The sequence below is a fragment of the Quercus suber genome, unplaced genomic scaffold (genome assembly GCF_002906115.3).
Source record: "Quercus suber isolate HL8 unplaced genomic scaffold, Cork oak 2.0 scaffold_558, whole genome shotgun sequence".
Taxonomy (NCBI): Eukaryota; Viridiplantae; Streptophyta; class Magnoliopsida; order Fagales; family Fagaceae; genus Quercus; species Quercus suber.
The window spans coordinates 237,320-256,571 of NW_027070005.1; the positions used below are offsets into that span (position 1 = coordinate 237,320).

General features: G+C 33.9%; 3 non-coding genes across 3 annotated transcripts; all 3 read right to left on the minus strand.

Annotated features, from left to right (window-relative positions):
• Positions 1-218: 218 nt before the first annotated feature.
• Positions 219-378, minus strand: LOC111999732 (U1 spliceosomal RNA). Its single transcript, XR_002881637.2, has one exon. It is a non-coding gene; the product is annotated as a U1 spliceosomal RNA (small nuclear RNA).
• A 7,326-nt stretch (positions 379-7,704) lies between these two features.
• LOC111999729 (U1 spliceosomal RNA) lies at positions 7,705-7,865 on the minus strand. The gene has a single exon (XR_002881636.1). It is a non-coding gene; the product is annotated as a U1 spliceosomal RNA (small nuclear RNA).
• A 3,640-nt stretch (positions 7,866-11,505) lies between these two features.
• Positions 11,506-11,666, minus strand: LOC111999726 (U1 spliceosomal RNA). Its single transcript, XR_002881633.1, has one exon. It is a non-coding gene; the product is annotated as a U1 spliceosomal RNA (small nuclear RNA).
• Positions 11,667-19,252: the final 7,586 nt, after the last annotated feature.

Consider the following 19,252-nt stretch of genomic DNA (forward strand, 5'->3'; position numbering starts at 1 on the left):
GACACATAAAAATGAGAGGCACTGTTCCACATCACCACAAATTAGATAATTAATTATTATAGATATGATAAAAAAGTAGTTTTCAATGCTCAAATTTTTCCATAAAAATTCCACATTTTAGTGTGAGTAGTTAAATCAACTCTTCTTCTTTTCTTGAGAAAGATCTACTCTTCTTATTGGTTGCATAAAAAGAAGAAACCAATTTAGCATAGTATTGACAGGGGCCGCGCGAACGCAGGCCCCCTCTACCACAAATTATGACATAGGCTCTACCACTTGGGTAGACCTTAGGCAAGTACCCCTCCTAAGTGCAATGGAGGTCACTAGCCTAGGCCATGGGCCTTTTTGATCACCCATTGACCCCGTCCAGGTAAGTATGTTTTTCTGTCATGCTCACATCTTATTTATACACCAAGTTAACCCCTACTCTGACATAAATTAGTGATGTGGGATGAAAGATGGATTGGTGTAATGTAACACATTGAGGCAGTGAGGCATAACATTGTTGTCAACCAATTTAGGATTTTGGTTTGATCAAAACAATATTTTGGATGATCAAATATCAATGACTTTCCACCTTGGTGATAACTAACAATTCTGGAGGAATATTTGTGTCTAACAGAACAAGTGCTTTGTATACTATGCATCTTATTATATATTTTTAAGCGTATCCATGCATATGCATGAAGCTACAAACTAGTTTTCATGAAAACAAGGCACCCAAGTGTCCACGACTCAAGTACTGCCCACAAGCACTCCAAGTGTTCATGTGATAATCATTTTTGTGATAGCAAGACTCCAAGAATCCAATTGTCCCCATAAGCACTCCCAAGTGTCCAAGTATTCTAGAAAGTTCAAAATAAGTGTCCAATTGCCTCCACAAGCAATCTTCCACAAAATTCAAAGTCCAAGTGTGCAATTGCCTTCAACAATTCACTATAGAAGAGCTTTAAAGAAGCAGTTTTGTGGCACAAGCCTAGAGAATCTAGAAAAGACTCCAAGCCTTCTACCATTGATACCACTTCTACTCTTGAGAAAACTTTTCTCTTATTTGTTGATAAGGAATATTTCTACAACGTACTCGTTACCTACATGCACACCCATCACCTACATGCTCATTCATTACATATATGCCCATCCGTCACCTACATGCTAATTAATTAATGGGGAATATTTTCATCAGTCAGCTTTACTAGTCAGCTTTACCAATCAACTTCTCTAGTCAGCTTCAGAGAACAGAAACCACAAGCTCGACTTGTCTAATGAGCTTAACTCGTCTGAATTGGTTAACTCGTTCGTTTGTTCCACTTCACCAATATTCTGTCATCTCCAATTTAAAGACGGAAGAGTAAGGACATCTACTCGAAGCTAATCATCCTACTATGCTCAAGCGTAAAAACCGTTGCGCAAGACCCTCCTAAAATTTCGCAACTGCCAAGTATGGGAATACTAAACCCAATAATTTCAGTGCCGTTAGCCGGCCCATGTCTTCACTACGCTAATGCCTACAATTAAGCAAAAGTGGTTACTTCAAACCCCTATATAAGCACCAAGATACCACAGTCTCAAGGTACATGAATACACAATTCTCAAAACTTTTTTGAGTTCATTGAGATCACTGTGAGTTTCTAACTTAACCTTAGGAATGTCTTCAGCTGACACCACACCAATGCATTCTGAAAGTATTTTCACTCTTAAGATTTTCTAACTTTTCAGGTTTTCTAACGACTACGAGTTTGGACGATTGACTTACTGATGATTTCGTGCATCATCATTTGTAAATTGTATTTCCGGCTAATATCACCAAGTGTAATACTTTTCAAAATATTCATGCAAGTACATACATTTCAAGTGGAAAAACTTTCAAGTAACATTATTTTTATGGGAAATGTTAACAATGTCCTAAGGGTATTGGTTTAGGAACTAGTTTTATAAATATTTTATGGGAAAATGATAAAACAATTAATTTTGCTGACAACTTTTTATATTTTCCGTAAAAGTGATATCAGAAATTTTCCTGATATGATTTATTAACAATTGCCCTAAAGACACTCGTTAACATGACACTATTTTTATAACAATAATTACTCTGATTTATTATCTAATCCTTTCCATTATTGATATTTTGAATGCATATTTATTCAAAGTCGATTATCTAGTTGTCCTTCACATTCTTCGCTCTTTTTGAGACTTATATATATATATATATATATGTGTGTGTGTGTGTGTGTGTGTGTTTATATATTTTTAATTATGGGATCATATGTACTTAATTCATGTGAATTGGGTTAGGTTGGGTTCTACAAGGCATGAAACATTTAAGTCCAATCCATTGACCCAATCCAACACATGGGGTGGATTAGGCTGGTTTTTACTTTTTACTTGAGAATTTATCAACCCGACAAGTGTTGGGAAAAATCCTAGTCCCCTCTATGTCTATGTGTGAATTAAAATATATAACTACCAAGCAATAGCAATATTATGAAAAAAAAAAAAAAAAATCCAGCAAGTACCACATAAACATAATCAAACAAGAACACCAAATCTTATGTGAAAAACCCTCTAGTGTAGAGGGAAAACCACAGGGCAGCTCCAAAAAATATCCACTATGAAATAGAGATTACAACTATCATGTTTATGCTAAACTTGAGTTCACAATAAATTGGATATACAACAAATAAATCTCAATGAGTAAATACAATCTCACCATAAAGCCAGTAGCAAAATCTTCCTCTGAATACTCCAACTCTCTATGGTGGTAGCATTCAAAAACTCCATGAGAACTCCACCAATTTATCTTCTTTGTGTGAAACTTGAGCAAAGAAAAATGTCTCATTTTTCTTTTTCACTCTCTCCCACCCTCACTCTCTATCTCTTCATTCAGACTACACCACCTGAAGCTCTCACTTGTGTTTTTCTCACAATGTCCGAATGGTTTCTCTTACTCTGTGTTCTTGCTCTCTCTTGAACTCACACACAATAGCCAAGAATCACACACTGCTTCAGCTCTCTAGGCCGAATAGCCTTTCTTTTCTTTTTCTTCTTTTCTCTTCAGCATATACAACAAGCTTAGCTTCACTTCTCAATAGTCAGACCTTGCTTTTTGCTTCACCCAAATTTCTTTCTTCCTTTAGCATGTTAAACATGCTTGAGTCAAGTCTCATGCAGAGGCAATGCTGACATTAAGACTTTTGGAACCAAGCTCATAAATGAGCTTTGACAAGGCAAGCAAGTGAGCTGGACCCACTAGGTGCCACGCACCCAACAGCAAGAACTAGTTAGATTGAAAATATCTTTCAACTCAACCCAACCCAACTCATGTGTGCCCCTATTTTGCTAGCTCTAGATCCATAAGCTAGAATGTAATCTCGGAAATGGAATTTAACTATTTTGTTCTTGGCCACTAATTTTCTATTTAAGGATCCTACCCTATCCTATTCAAATTTGAGTTGTTAAAATTGTCAATCCATACCCAACTCATACTATTAATAGATTAAAAATATACACATTTTTAATTTTATTCATAATTTAATTGTTACAAAGTATTAATATATTTTGTATTTTGAGAATTTATTAAGATTTTAATTCAATGTATTTTGGCAGTCTAAAAATTTATTGTGATAAAATTAAAATATTATTCTTGAACTGTGTTAGAAAAATTTAAATCGTTAGATAGAAAAATGGAGCATTTACATTGGTATCCCTAAAATAGGATAAAAGCCTAATATAGGTTCTAAACCAAATAAAAAATAATGACATTGGCATCCTTACCTTTATTTAAAATAACTTTTTGCTATTTCTCCTAACACTCAATTAAAATTATTATTTTTTACATTTTTTTAACAGAAATTTATTATTATTGCAATTTTTAGGAACATATTATTTTTTATTTAGTATGTAAGTATTTCTATAGAAAATGTTTCTTTTTAAAACTAGTTTAGAGAGAAACTTTTCAAACTTATCTTATATCTTTTTATTGTGTGTGAATTTTGAAAATCTAGCTAGTGGATTGCATATTTTTTATGTTCTAAACACACATGTAAAATTTAATTCAAATCGGATGTTATTTACTATTCAACAAATAAACTTATGTTTTATGCATAATTTTATACCACAAAAACTTAAAATTTAAACATTTGATTGATGACATATCTATTTATCTTTGGTCTTTCTTGAATTTTTGCAAGCATAGTTGATATGATAAAAACATGCAATCTAACAGTTAAATTTTCAAAATTCACATTCAATAAAAAGATATGTGAGGAGTTTGGAGGAATTCTCTAGAGAGAGAAACCTTTTCCATTTCTAACCATCTAAAATAGTTTTTTTTTAATTAATAGTTGGTGTTTGTGTTTTGAAAAGTAAAGAAAAAGTATGTGATTTGAAAATGAAAATAAATACAACTAGCCTCCTCTACAAATTCATCTATTGTACACGATTTTATCAACATATTATACATGGTATACCTATATATTAAGAGCATCCACAGCAGTGGAGCTAAATTTTTAGCTTTTTAGCTACACAAAAAGTCACTTTATCTATTTTTTTTCTTCACGCATCCTATAGCAGTGGAGCTATTTAAGCTTTTAACATAATAAAATAATATAAACACTACAATAAAATAATATTTTATTGAACCACCAACACACAACCACAACCACCATCAAACCCATAAAAATCAATGCACAACCGCAGCACCGTCATGCCCATCAAAACCAGTGAAGAAGAAAAAAAAAAAAAAAAAAAGCAGAAAAATCACAACTCGGAACACAAACCCAGCCCGAAAACAAACCCATAAAAATCAATGCACAACCGCAGCACCGTCATGCCCATCAAAACCAGTGAAGAAGAAAAAAAAAAAAAAAAAAAGCAGAAAAATCACAACTCGGAACACAAACCCAGCCCGAAACACAAATCTGAAACACAAGCATAGCCTGAAACACAAGCATAGCCCAAAACACAAAACCGAAACACCGAAAATAGAGAAGAGAGGCAGAAATGGGTCAAGTCGGAGGCCGAATATGGGTCAGCGGCGACGGGTCTGTGGCGGTTGGGCTCGTGTAGATCGGTGATGGGTCTCTGAGGAAGGAAGATGGTCTGTGGGTTTGTGGAGGAAAAAAGAAGAGATGGAGAGGTAGTAAGGAGAGAGAGTGTGAGATTGAGAGAGATATCGGAGTTGAGAGAGTGAGATTGAGAGAGATGAGGTTCAGAGATGAGATGAGAGAGAGAGAGAGAGAGAGAGAGAGGATGGTGAGAGTGAATGAAAGAGCAAGTGGCATTTTTTTAATCAAAAACGGGAATAAAATAATGTTTTTTTTTAGCTCTCATGAATAGTGCACATCTATCTATAGATGTGCACTGTAGCAGTGGACCTAAAAAAAATAGATTTAGCTCCACTGTTGGAGCATGAATTTAGTGTCTGTGGAGCTAAAATTTAGCAATATAGCACCACTGTTGTGAGTGCTCTAAATACAAAGAACTGAAGAAGAGAGAGCAGACAGTAGAGCTATCCATTCTCCAAAAAAAAAAAAAAGAGTTGTCAATTACAATGACGCTAAAATCAAATACAATGATGCCTAGAAAATTTTCTTTAGAAAAAAATATAGAGAAGGGAAAATAAAAAAGAAAAGTGAGGAAACTAAAGTAAGTAGTTGTTTATCAATTATTATCAATTGCAACAAAAAAAAAAAAAAAAAGGCCATGAAGCTTCTATCAAAAGTTACTACTCACGTATATTAACGTGAGCTTAGGGTTTTTTTCAATTGTGTGGAGTATTCATGAATTTTTTTATTTTATTTTTTATTTATACTAAATCTTTAAACCGTGTTTAACTAAACGCAGCTCCAAACATGTAGAAGCTGTGTTTGATTAAACGCAGCTCTATGCATACCTGAAGCTGCGTTTATTAAACGTAGCTCCAGACATATTCGGAAAAAAAAAAAAAATGCTGGCTCCGTAGCCGCCTTTTTAAAAATGCGGCTTCAGTCCTAGGGAGCTAAATGCAGCTTCAGTCCTAGGGAGCTAAATGCAGCTCCAGCTTCGAAAAACGCAGATTCAAAGCTGGTCTATAGACGCATTTAGTAAACGCGGCTATAGACTAGCTTTGAAGTCGCGTGGCTCAAAAACGCGGCTTGAAGTCTTACCTAAAAAATGCGGCTCAAAAGCGCGTTTTTTGTAGTGATTTTTTCATTTCATTTAATTATGGATTATTTAGAGAAATTAGGTCTGTGATGCCTCAATTTGATTGATTGTGTGCGGATGTATGATGAGTCCCATATTGGATATATACTAGGTTGAACTAAGTTTTATTAACTCCTATAAGAAGCTTCAATTGTAACTAGTTCTTTTGAAGTATAGTGCAGATGTGGCTAGCACTTTTCCTTAATATATGTTACATATATGGTATTAGAGTCAGTTCAGTAACCCTACGTGGTCTCAAAGACACTATGTCCCACAAAATAAGCCCTAACAAGGACGCCTCAATTGTGACTAATACTTTTGACGTATAGCGTGCTGAGATTTGGATCTTCAATCTTCACTCCCTATTGGTGGAATTTTTTAATTTCCAGTTGTTATCCTTGCTTAAATCAGAGTTGTACCCACTATAAATCCATGAGTTGTTAAAGATCATTAGGGATTTGGCTTCTTATTTCGACAAAATTTCTTTTCTTGCACTTCTTCAATAATGTAATAATGCTACAAGTATGTTAATTTAGTATTGAATTATATAGATATTCTCATTCTTAAACTGTGTTTTTTTTTTTTTCATACTTTGGCACCCCAAACATAAGATCCTGACTTCGTCCTTATTAACAAATAGGGTATTCTTTCTCCAAAAAAACAAAAAAAAAAAAAAACAAACAAACAAATAGGGTATTAATTAATTTCACTGCAACACCACTTATTCACTACTTATTCACTGCAACACTAGCAACCAAGAGAAATATTTACAAAGTTGAAGAAATCATTCATTAAATCAGAGTCGTACCCACTATAAATCCATGAGTTGTTAAAGATCATTCGGGATTTGGCTTCTTATTTTGACAAAATTTCTTTTCATGCACTTCTTCAATAATGTAATAATGCTACGAGTATATTAATTTAGTATTGAATTATATAGATATTCTCATTCTTAAACCGTGATTTTTTTTTTTTCATACTTTGGCACCCCAAACATAAGATCCTGACTTCGTCCTTATTAACAAATAGGGTATTATTTAATTTCACTGCAACGCCACTTATTCACTACTTATTCATTGCAAAATGAAGAGAAATATTTACAAAGTTGAAGAAATCATTCATTAAAGAGAGACTCTTTTCTTTTCATTTTTTGATAATCCATTAAAGAGAGACTTGAAATGCTTGAAACCTATACACAAAACTTGAAAATTAAAACTCAAACAATAATAAACCCAATGAGTAAAACATAAACAGAAAGCTAAAAACCAAATGTAGAAGTGGAAGTTATCGGGAACCCAATAGACCCAAGTAAAAATGCCGAGAATGGATTTAACTTACTGGCCTTGGGACTTCAAAAAAAAATTTAATTTCTATAAATTTCCAATATTTTGAGATAACTGGCATGTCTAAGAACAGAAATAGAGATTTGAAGAAAAAAAGTGTATATAACAATATTGAGGAATTTTCATAGTGAAAAATCACAAAAAATAATCAAATAAATATAAAAATTAATGATTAGCTTGGCAGGGGCAGCGCTTGCGCAGCCCCCAGTGCAACAAATAATGACATTGGCTCTTCCACTAGGGAAGACCTTAGGCTGGCACGCCTCCTTCATGTGCAATGGAGGCTACCATCCTAGGACATGGGCCTTATGGATCACCCATTGACCCCGTCCAGGTAAGTATGTCGATACGTTTTGCACGCTTTACTTAAATGCTATGCGCTTGCCTCTCCTCTTCCTTATTTATTTAGATGTGGGACTTGTGGTCATTGAAAAAACGCAAACCCAACACAGACACTAATATAATGCCATTGCCAACCATTCAAGACTATGAAAGTCCTTTTTGTCTCTTTTTTTAATTTTTCTCTTCTTTTCTTTCTTTGTGCTAAGAAAGTGAATTTATTAAGATGGTCCTCTCTCTACAATAACTTTTACGTGAAAATTTCCCAATTTCCACCATTATTACCTTTATAGAGTATATTGTTTTGCTAAAAGGTATGAGGCCCAATAATATATATCCGCAGTGAAAGTGAAACTTGTGCACTCGATGAACATAAAAAAAAAATATATATATATATATATATATTTTTAAATTGAACACTACCAATGCTATTATAAGTCTAACCTCAATTTAGTGGATAATGATTGCTTGATCTGATGTTATGTTATGTTGAATTTACCATGGAGTAATCTATCTATATATGATTTCAAATGCTCGTATTTGATAGTTTATGAAGACTGAAAGATCTCATTGAATCAGAAGTTTACACCTTAAAAATGAAGACTGATAAGAAGCTAACAATTAATCACATTGTTTTATAGGTGTCTTTTTCAAATCTTTCTTACGTCTCTGCTGGCTCGCGGCCCCCACCATCTGCTCCTGCCATTGCCTTCACCACCAATGTTTTAATCTTTACCAATGTCAGCGCCACAATCTGTTTATATCACCTCTATTGCCACAAGCCCACCACCTGGCCGCCACCAGCCCACCACCTGGCCACCATCATTATTATTGTTGCCTTCCCTTGGCTTGCAGCTATTGACACAACCACAATTGCCAATTGTCATCATCATTAAATTGATAGGATTGAAATTTTCATCCATTTAAAACCTCATCATTTAGCAAACACTAATTATTGTTGAACGTGCTGAGTTACACATTACTGAATATACTACACTTGAATTATTGTTTTCAAACAAGATTTCACAATCATAACTAAAATCATATTTTAAAAACACAATTATTGCTGCACATGCTAAGGGATTTTTTTTTTTTTTTTTTGAACGTTGCACACACTGAGTTACATGTTATCATTTACACTAAGGTTGAAATCTTGTTTTAAAACATGATTTCACAATTATAAGTGAAATCATGTTTTGAACACACGATTTTAGTTGTATCTCTACACATGTTGTATAATTAGTTAATGAGATTAAATTCTATAAGGATGGGGTGTAAAACATAGGTTTTACACCATCCAATAAGTGATTGCCACATTAGCATTTTATTTAAAATTCAATACATCATATCCCACCTAATAACATCTCAATAAATTCCTAATTTAGTTGGATTTATATATGGTTATATTAATTGATTGTGTGTGATTGTATTTATTCTTAAATATGTGATAAGATGATATGGCATATTGGGATTGGAGGGGTAAAACATGAGTTTTACACCACGTCCTTATAGAATTTAATCTCTTAGTTAATTACCACCACTCTACTTAGTTTTTTCCTAGTTTTGCATCTACTTTTACCATGTTGTATTATTGCCTTTGTTACCATAGTTGTCAAAACGTGAATCGTATCGTGAATTGATTTTTAATTTTTTCGTATCGTATATCGTATCGTATCGTGTATCGTAAGATACGCAAATACTTACTAAAATTTATAAAAATTATAAATATATATATATATATATATATAAAGGGTATATTCATTAGAAATTTTAAATATATTCAACTAATGACTAATTTATTCATCACTTATGTAATAATATTTAACAAGCTAACTAAATAAATCAAACTAGCATGTGTTTATAACATACACATTCACATTCAAAAGTGATAATATATTACAAATGACCCAAAAATAATAATTTATTTTCATTATATTCATCAAATTTCCTAATCAACCCCATCTAAGTCAATGCTATCATCATGTTTATAATTTTGCAAACTTATTTCTTCATTGTCATTAACATTTACTATCTCTTCTTGTTCTTTTTATTTTAATAATTTTTTTTATAAATTTTTTTTTTGGCATTCTAGATTCTTGGACTTATAACAATAATGACAAAAATAAAAAATGTATATTGTCAATTAATATTTTATTCATAGTATATAAAATAAATTTGTAAATATTAAAGTGAAGGGAAAGTATGTACTGTGTAGTCCAATTATAAGAGAGAGAGGGAAAAAAATTTATGAATATGTTATTTTAGTAGGCTAAATTAAGTAAACTAATAATTTTGTGTTAAAAACAAGTTTAACAACTTGTTAGATTCAAATAAAAATAAAAATTTTAACAAAAAAATCTCATTTTAAATCATTTGTCTATGTATCGTACAATTTTACGATACGATATGCATACTGTATCGTACGATTCATGAGTACTTACGATACGCCGATACGATACAGAACTTTTTACACACGATACGATACGTATCGCGTATCGTACGATACTGACAACTATGTCTGTTACCAAAGTTTTAAGAGAACCAAAGAGAACGATGATCATGTATTTGTCTTTTTTATTATTATTGGGGATCTATCTATTCTTGTCTCTGTCACCAAAGTTCTATTTTAAATCTCAACTATAACCTTAACAATGTTGAGGGAAGTTCAATGGCGAGAAATTGCAAACTCTCGCGCAAGTATAAGCTTAGGCCTGTTTAGTAGTTCATGTAAGTCTACATCTCCGCCACTCATATCTTGTCACGTGGCATGTTGTGACAAAAATTGCGTTATTTTTTGTTGTCCAAATATTTGGGTAAGTTTAATTAATTAATTTCACTGCAACACCACTTATTCACTACTTATTCACTGCAACACTAGCAACCAAGAGAAACATTTACAAAGTTGAAGAAATCATTCATTAAATTAGAGTTGTACCCGCTATAAATCCACAAGTTGTTAAAGATCATTCGGGATTTGACTTCTTATTTTGACAAATTTTCTTTTCATGCACTTCTTCAATAATGTAATAATGCTACAAGTATGTTAATTTAGTATTGAATTATATAGATATTCTCATTCTTAAACCGTGATTTTTTTTTTCATACTTTGGCACCCAAAACATAAGATCCTGACTTCGTCCTTATTAACAAATAGGGTATTATTTAATTTCACTGCAACACCACTTATTCATTACTTAATTTCACTACTTATTCATTGCAATACTAGCAACCAAGAGAAATATTTACAAAGTTGAAGAAATTATTCATTAAAGAGACTCTTTTCTTTTCTTTTTTTGATAATCCATTAAAGAGAGACTCGAAATGCTTGAAACCTACACACAAAACTTGAAAATTAAAACTCAAACAATAAAAAACCCAATGAGTAAAACATAAACAGAAAGCTAAAAACCAAATGTAGAAGTTGAAGATATCGGGAACCCAATAGACCCAACTTACTGACCCTGGGACTTCAAAAAAAAAATTAAATTTCTATAAATTTCCAATATTTTGAGATAACTGGCATGTCTAAGAACAGAAATAGAGATTTGAAGAAAAAAAGTGTATATAACAATATTGAGGAATTTTCATAGTGAAAAATCACAAAAAATAATCAAATAAATATAAAAATTAATGATTAGCATGACAGGGGCAGCGCTTGCGCAGCCCCCAGTGCAACAAATAATGACGTAGACTCTTCCACTAGGGAAGACCTTAGGCTGGCACCCCTCCTTCATGTGCAATGGAGGCTACCATCCTAGGACATGGGCCTTATGGATCACCCATTGACCCCGTCCAGGTAAGTATGTCGATACGTTTTGCACGCTTTACTTAAATGCTATGCGCTTGCCTCTCCTCTTCCTTATTTATTTAGATGTGGGACTTGTGGTCATTGAAAAAACGCAAACCCAACACAGACACTAATATAATGCCATTGCCAACCATTCAAGACTATGAAAGTCCTTTTTGTCTCTTTTTTTAATTTTTCTCTTCTTTTCTTTCTTTGTGCTAAGAAAGTGAATTTATTAAGATGGTCCCTCTCTACAGTAACTTTTACGTAAAAATTTCCCAACCTCCACCATTCTTACCTTTATAGAATATGTTGTTTTGTTAAAAGGTATGAGGCCCAATAATATATATCCGCAATGAAAGTGACACTCGTGCACTCGATGAACATCAAATTTTTTTTTTTTTTTTTAATTGAACGCTACCAATGCTATTATAAGTCTAACCTCAATTTAGTGGATATTGATTGCTTGATCTGATGTTATGTTGAATTTACCATATAGTAATCTATCTATATATGATTTCAAATGCTCGTATTTGATAGTTTATGAAGACTGAAATATCTCATTGAATCAGAAGTTTACACCTTAAAAATGAAGACTGATAAGAAGCTATCAATCACATTGTTTTATAGGTGTTTTTGTCACTGCCATTGCCTTCAACACCAATGTTGACACCACTATTGTCAGCACCAAAACCTGTTGATATCACCTCTATTGGCACCAGCCCACCACCACCATCATTGTTATTGTTGGCTTCCCTTGGCTTGCAGCTATTGACACAACCACTATTGCCAATTGTCATCATCATTCAATTGATAGGATTGAAATTTCCATCCATTTAAAATCTCATCATTTAGCAGACACTAATTATTGTTGCACATGCTGAGTTACACATTACTGTATATACTACACTTGAATTATTGTTTTCAAACAAGATTTCACAATCATAACTAAAATCATATTTTGAAAACACAATTATTTTTGTACATGCTAAGTTTTTTTTAATTTTTTGTGAACGTTGCACACACTGAGTTACATGTTATCATTTACATGCACTTCAGTTGAAATCTTGTTTTAAAACATGATTTCACAATTATAAGTGAAATCATGTTTTGAACACATGATTTTAGCTGTATCCCCATACACATTGTATAATTAGTTAATTACCACCACTCTTTAGCATATTCACTTAGCTTTTTCCTAGTTTTGCATCTACTTTTATCAACTCTAAATTGTTGTCTTTTAGCTTAGAGAATTTAGGGCAGTCCAGGACATGTTTGAGAGGTTGTTCAAGACTTGAACAAGTTTGAAAGGTTATTCGTGACCAAGTTCTAGTTTATTGCAAGCAGTTTAAGGATCTAACTAGTGCGGCACCACATTATGCTTAGAACACCTTGACCTGAAAAAATTAAAATTTATATATAATAATTAAATTTTTTTATTTGTTTACCCTTAAAAAAAATTAGGGACACCCTCAAATTAAAAAAAAAAAAATTATTATTTTTTCTACTTTCAAGTAAAAAATAAAAAAAAAAAACCCCAAAAAAAATTTAAACTAAAATCTTAAAAAAAAAATTGTAACAGAGCAAGCAGCAAGCCCATGGATTCTCAAAAAAAAAAAAAAAAAAAAAACAATGGATGGCAAGCCCAACAGATTACAAAGGTAGCAAACCCACGGATTCTAAAAAAGAAAAACCAAACCCCAATACAGAGCAAATCACTAAATTAAAAATCACTAAAGGCTAAAGCAAACCTAAAGACAGAGCAATGCCTTAGAGCAACAGAGCAACACCTCAGGCTCAAGCCAACAGACGAAGATCGGTCACATCGCTTACTTGTCGTTGGAGATCGGTCCAGTCCAGAGCACATCGCCGCATCAGAGATCGGTCATGTCGCTCACTCGTCGTTGTCGCTCGCTTGCCCCTCATCGGAGATCGCTCGTCAGCTGTCATTGCCTTAGCCTTAGCTTTCAGGCCTCCCTGCTCCAGTGGTCCCTGAAGGTATTTCATTTTACTAACTTCTCTCTCTTTTTCTCTCTGACTCTCTCTCAATCTCTGACTCTCTCTCTCTTTATCTGAAATCACTTAAATGAAATTAATGAGACTCTCTCTCTCTCTCTCTCTCTTCTTTAAGACTAACTTTATCTGATTCTTTTGAACTATGATTGGCTGAAGCTTTAACTTTATTAATATTTTGCCTATTTTTTGACTTTTTGAATTTGGCTTTATCTTATCCGTTGATGTTGGTGTGTGTTAGTGTTGGTGTTGGTGAGATATTAATTGTCTTTTAGTGTAATGTGTATTGTGATGGTGAAATTTTCTAATTGGCAGCTAGCTCTTGTGATTGGGGGCATTAGGCATGAGGCTTGTCAGTTGAGTGAGGTGGGGGGTGGATGGGCACATGGGGCGGGTGGGATATTTGAATTAGGGGAAGTAAATGCACATGGGATGTGTGCTAGTGCAACTAATAAACAATAATTTAATTTACCAATAATTAATTGGGGAAAGCAACGAATAAACAATAATTAATAATTTAATTAATCAATACATTATAAACGACAAGCAAATTAAATTATGTTAAGCTAAACAACAATTAATAATTTTATAATTAATGAAACAACAATATAACAAATTATAGTTTATAAAAGACAAACAAATTAATGAAACAACTAAATAACAATAATTAATAATTTTATTAATATTTCAAATGAACTTATAGTTTATTGTTTATTCTTTTGCTACCCTGGGAAAAATTCCTGGAACCACCATTGGATCTAACTATTCTTGCCTCCGTTACCAAAGTTTTAAGAGAACCAAATATAATAATGACCATGTATTTGTCCTTTTTGTTATTATTGGGGATATATCTATTCTTGTCTCTGTCACCAAAGTTCTATTTTAAATCTCAACTATAACCTTAACAATATTGAGGGAAGTTCAATGGTGAGAAATTGCAAACTCCCACGCAAGTATAAGCTTAGGCCTGTTTCGTAGTTCATGTAGGTCTATATCTCCACTACTCATAACTCGCCACGTGGTGAGTTGTGAAAAAAATTGCATTATTTTTTGTAGTCCAAATATTTGTTATAACTAGATGACATCCCATGTGATGCACGGACTATTTTACAATTTCATTTAAAATCATTTTTATGTTTATTAAAATCTACATATAATAGTTAATACTTATTTTGTTGTATAATATTTATGTTTGCCCACAATATTGTTAAATACTTCGGAACTTGATTTTTTTTAATTCATAATTTATTTTAAAAAATTGTATAACATTGTAAGATTATAATATTTACCGTTAAAAGTATATTTTTATTTTTCAAACTGATTAAATGATTTTGAAATCTACAAATAAGAATTCAAAATATAAAATACTTTTATATCCTAAAATTACATAAATTTACCAAACACTTTCTTAATCACTCTATTCTCATAACCAAATATGGAGATCTTGATCATAAACACCCAATTAATTATTTCAATAGAATTAAGGAAATCATTTGTTAGTATCAACATAAAGAGAATGTGATTAAACAAAGAGAAATTTGCAAAAAACGCATTCATTTATCAAAATTCAATCGACTTTAATTGGGCTTTTGTATCCTTTAAAAAAATGCGAAAAAAACTTTTAAGTCACCATCGATTTTTGTTTTTACCACTATGGCTACATACAAAGAAACCTACAAATTATGAATTCTAACACAAAATAAAATAAAATAAAAAGGTAACTTCATAAATAATCAATTAGAATGTTTCTTTTTCTTTTTCTTTAGTTCTAAAATAAAATACATTTATAACTTTTCCAAACCAAAATCTCAAACACCCAAAAACTCCAAGTGAATCATAATCTTCACAAAATCTATAATGTCTAACTTCAACATCAAAATCGTAAGCTACCATCATTGAATAAAAAACGCAAGCCCCCTTCCTTGGTTATAGCCTACTCATACAGGTTACAATCAAATGATACTGCAACGTTAGAGTTATGTAGGTGTCATTGAAATGTTGAAACTAAATAACATCATTTTTTTCTAAGTGTATTTGAGATAGGATGATATAAAAGGCAATGAACATGTGTATATAAAGGAGTAAAAGTGAAAATGATGAATGGAAATGCAAAGAGTTTTTTGTGTGTGTGAGAGATGGAAGGTCTTGAAACATTGGACCAAATGAAATAAATAGTAGTTTTAAAACATTGAATACAAAATGTAATAAAAATTAGTCTTGAAACATTTAACCAAAGGGAATAAAGAGTCTTCACTTTTAAATTTGTTCTTCTCTCTAATATGGCTTAAGGGTATCTCAATTCTCTTCATAGAGTACACCACATGGCAGAACCTCATACTCTCTCGCATGAGGTGTCTACCCCCTTTTGGTATCAGAGCCAAAAGGGTTACAAGAGATGGGCAAGTTACAAGAGATGGGTCTGATGAGCCATCTGTGTGCGGAAATGTAAAAGATACAGGTTACAAACTGTGTAAACTGGGATACAAGATAAAAAAGCCATCTGTTTACAACTGGTAAAGAGAGGGAAGGCTTTTTGCTGGAGGAGAACCCAAAATTCAAACCTACTTCAGACTGAAGAGGAGGCTGCCTTATATAGTGGAAGGGAGCGTCTTCAACTGCTGAAAATCCGGAGAGTAGAATGCTTTTACTCGGGTGAATAATCATTTCAGCCGAATGCAAATAGTAGAATCATAATTTCTGTCGGGGCACTGTAGAGTGAACAGTAACAGTCACTGTACATGAATAGTGTTTTGTCCCCTTGCTTTTCAGAATCACTGTTCAACTTTTACTGTTTGGTGAATAGTGATTTGTCCGGGTACTGTAGCTGTGCAGAATTTTGCATAGTAACCGGGTTTGAGAACTGTTCCAAATAATGACTGGTGCTATTTGGATCATCTAATCTTCATCCAGATTGTAGCCATCATAAGGATCCTAGGAATCCTGGAATGGGTCAAATGGATATTTGTTGATTGAGGCTGCTGAAGAGGCAGGAGAACTTTTTTCTTCTGACTTTAGCTTCTCTGCTTGACTCTGAATTTGCTGGGCAAGATCTCTTAGTTCTCTGCTAAATTTTCCGGAGATTTGGACGGAGTCTAGGCTAGACTGAGACCTTGTATTATAAGTGATGGATTTCTGAACTGGGAGAGGGAAGTCCTTATAAATTTTGCGGATGACTTCGTTGAATCTGAAGCTATCCCACCATTTTATTGAGAATTCCCTGTCAAGGAGGTTGGGCTTAAGAGCATAGTCCCACTTACTTATCCAGTGGATCCTGTACATGACTGTCATGTGCAAAATTGCCGGAAACTGGGAGCCATGTGTTGAAACTGGGAACTTAGAGCTGAAGTATCTGAGGGCATCCTGTAACGGTTCTAGGAGGATTTGGGGAATTAAACCAAACATTTCCCACCACTTTAGGAACCATGTAGGTATTGGGCCTTTGAAACTTCTGTCAAACATCATAAACCAGGAGTGGTCAAAGTCCTGATTCTGGTAGAAGAGGATTTTCTCAAAGGCATCCATGTAGTCATAGTAGCTATACTGGAGTTCTGTGAGTCCTCTGGTGTCTTTGAGAGTTTTGAGGAGTGAGGGGTGTTGTCCCCACTCAGCACAACTTACAAAGCCTTTGATGATGAATTTGTGATAAAGAACCTGTGAAGGGTCTTTCTTGTTCATGATGTTATCTACTTGAACAGACTTTTCTTGAATAAGGATGTTCTTGTAGAATCTGATGTTTTTTCCTGGGCTTTTTGGAAGAAAGTGCCAACCATTGGGTAGGATTTCTAAAGCCAAGGCTAAAGGATCTGTTATGTGGACCAGATGAGGTTCAATATAAGAGATGTGTTGGACGTTTCTTGATGTAAGAAGAGGTGGATTGTCGGGACTGGTAAGAAGGCTTTTGGGGTACAATTGGTCCAAAAGGGTCTTCAACAGTATATGGGGTGAGTTGTGTGGGAGGGGGAGAGGCTAAGGCCGAGCAATAACTAGGTTGGCCTCGGGATGGTCTCTGGTAGTTGGGTCGGGGAATAGTGGAGACAACATATCTGTTGGCTATAGTGGAGGCAGGGAGTGGAACTAACTGTTGACCAGGAGGGTGCTTGACCTGGCTGGTATTCGAGGTAGTTTGCTATTTAATAGGTTTTAGGGGCTGGGGTTGGACGGGCCTTTTTCCCGACATCTTGGATTGGGTTCTGCAAAAATTCACGGGTTAGGAAGTCAGGGATACTGTTTTGAGTTCCTTTTATGAATTCAATATCAAAATCAAAAATTGAAAGGATGGCTTGCCATCGAGCAAAAATTTGTTTTGATGCAATGTTTAGAACATCTTTTTCTAAAACATGTTTTGCAGATTTACAATCAATTCGCAATAAAAATCTTTGATTCAAAAGATCACTTTGAAATTTTGAAATGCATAGTACTATAGATAAAATCTCTTTCTTAATAGTACTATAATTAATTTGTGTGGGAGTCCAAATGCCTGAATGGAAACGGACAATCTGTTCAGGGGAAGTGGGACTAGCACGCTGAAGGAGAATGCCACCATAACCAATGTTAGAGGCATCAGTCTGGACAATCTTGAAGGAATTATCTGATGGAATTCCTAAACAAGGGAGAGACTTGACGTATTTCTTTGTGGCTTGGACAACAGCAGTATGGTGTGGGGTCTAAGGAGGAGGATTAGTGCGAAGTCTATCAAAAAGAGGTTTGCATTGTTGTCTGAGATTTTGATAGAAATCTGCTATGTAATTGAGGGATCCTAGGAACCTTTGAAGTTGGGTTTTTTCTAGGATTTCATCAGGAAACTTGTCGGCAAACTGAATGGCTCTATCAATGGGTTTGATGACACCATGGTGGATATCAAAGCCTAAGAACCTTACTTTAGTTTGGAACAATTTAATTTTTGGGGCCGAAACAACAAGACCATTGAGCTTGACTGTAAGAAGGAATGCTCTTAGGTGCTTTTTATGTTGGTCCAGGGATTCTGAGAAGATGAGTACATCATCAATGTAAACAATGGTGTGGCTGGAGACTGGATTGAATATCTCATTCATGATGTTCTGGAATTCAGAAGGTGCATTTTTGAGACCAAAGGGCATTACATTCCACTCATAATGGCCAAAGGGTGTGGTGAAGGCTGTCTTATACCTATCAGACTCTGTGATTTGTATCTGCCAAAACCCACTCTTCATATCAAATTTGCTGAATACCACTGCTTTACTAAGCCTGTTAACTAAGTCTCTTTTGTTCGAGATTGGGTACCTTATCCATTCTAAGACTTTGTTAAGAGGCATGTAATTGATGACTATCTAGGGACGCCTCTCTCAATCTCAGCATTTTTTTGGACATAAAAGGCTGAACAGGACCAAGGAGACCTAGATTTTCTGATGATTCCCTTTTTGAGGAGATCTTCAATTTCTGCTCTACAGGTATCCATGAGTTCTTGATTCATTTGGATAGGTCGAGCTTTGGTTGGGATATCTTTTTCATGGAAATCTTTGACATAGGGGAGAGCAACCTCGTGTCTCTTCCTGTGCCAAAAAGCTGTTGGTAGATCAGAACAGACTTCCTATCTAAGTTCTTCTTCAAACTT